Genomic DNA, 1,124 nt, shown 5'->3' on the forward strand with positions numbered 1-1,124 from the left:
TATTAGAGGTTGGTCCATTGAAAGGTCTTCGATAATTATTTACGGCATTGGATTGTTCATTCAACACTTCTCGAAAGGTGGGTATTGTAGGACAATTTTCAGTTGTATGAATGTTACAGTCACAGATGCCGCAAACACTTTCATTAACCTTATCCTTCTTTCCTTCCATGGCCTCAACTTTCCTTATGAGCATAGTCACTTTACACTTAAGATCATCCTCTTCTTTCAAGAGATATAATCCACCTTTCTCCTTTAATTGAGTCAGCCTAGACGTGGTGTTCGACTTTGGGTAATAGTCCCATGATTGTGTTTTTTCAGCAAGACTATCGAGGTAAACCCATACCTCATCAACATTTTTATTAATGAATTCTCCATTACACATTGTCTCAACCATTTGGCGCATGGAAGATGTCAGTCCATCGCAGAAAAAATTTGTAATGTGCCACGTTTCAAAGCTGTGTTGTGGCCATGAACTGACCAAATCCTTGAACCTTTCCCAACATTGGTAAAATGTTTCATCCTCCTTTTGGGTGAAGTTCATGATTACTTTTCTAAGGGTAATCGTTTTATGATGTGGAAAGAATTTCTTTATAAATTCCCTTTGCATATCATTCCATGTGCCAATGGATCTAGGACGCAGTGAATGCAACCACGTCTTAGCCTTCTCTTTTAAGGAAAAAGGAAAGAGTCTTAGCCTAACTGTGTCCTCAGACACATTTTGAAAATATAAAGTGGCTCTGATCTTATCAAACTCTTTCAAATGTAAGTATAGTTCTTCAGATTCAAGCCCATGGAACTTAGGAAGGAGTTGGATAACCCCTGGCTTGATGTCCATATGTCTAGTATATTCAGGAAAAATCATGCATGAGGGCGTACTCACCCCCGCTGGTTGTAAATAATCTTGTAAAGTACGTGGTGGGGGTGCTTAATACACCTCATTCTCATCCTGAATGTCCTCCACCCTAGGTTGGGGTAGAAGAGGTTGGTTTTCAGCCATCACTTCAATTAACTCAGGGGATTTCGAGAGGTGTCTAGTCCTGCGATGGATAGTTAACCCCTCAACCAATCGTCCTTCAGTCAAGAGACGTCGAGTGTTGTCACGGGCCCACTTGGGCATGAAACAC

General features: G+C 40.8%; 1 non-coding gene across 1 annotated transcript; it reads left to right on the top strand.

Moving 5' to 3' along the window:
* The first annotated feature begins 452 nt into the window (after positions 1 to 452).
* LOC131230024 (small nucleolar RNA R71) lies at positions 453 to 559 on the top strand. Its single transcript, XR_009163752.1, has one exon. It is a non-coding gene; the product is annotated as a small nucleolar RNA R71 (small nucleolar RNA).
* Positions 560 to 1,124: the final 565 nt, after the last annotated feature.

The sequence above is a fragment of the Magnolia sinica genome, chromosome 16 (assembly GCF_029962835.1).
Source record: "Magnolia sinica isolate HGM2019 chromosome 16, MsV1, whole genome shotgun sequence".
Classification (NCBI taxonomy): domain Eukaryota; kingdom Viridiplantae; phylum Streptophyta; class Magnoliopsida; order Magnoliales; family Magnoliaceae; genus Magnolia; species Magnolia sinica.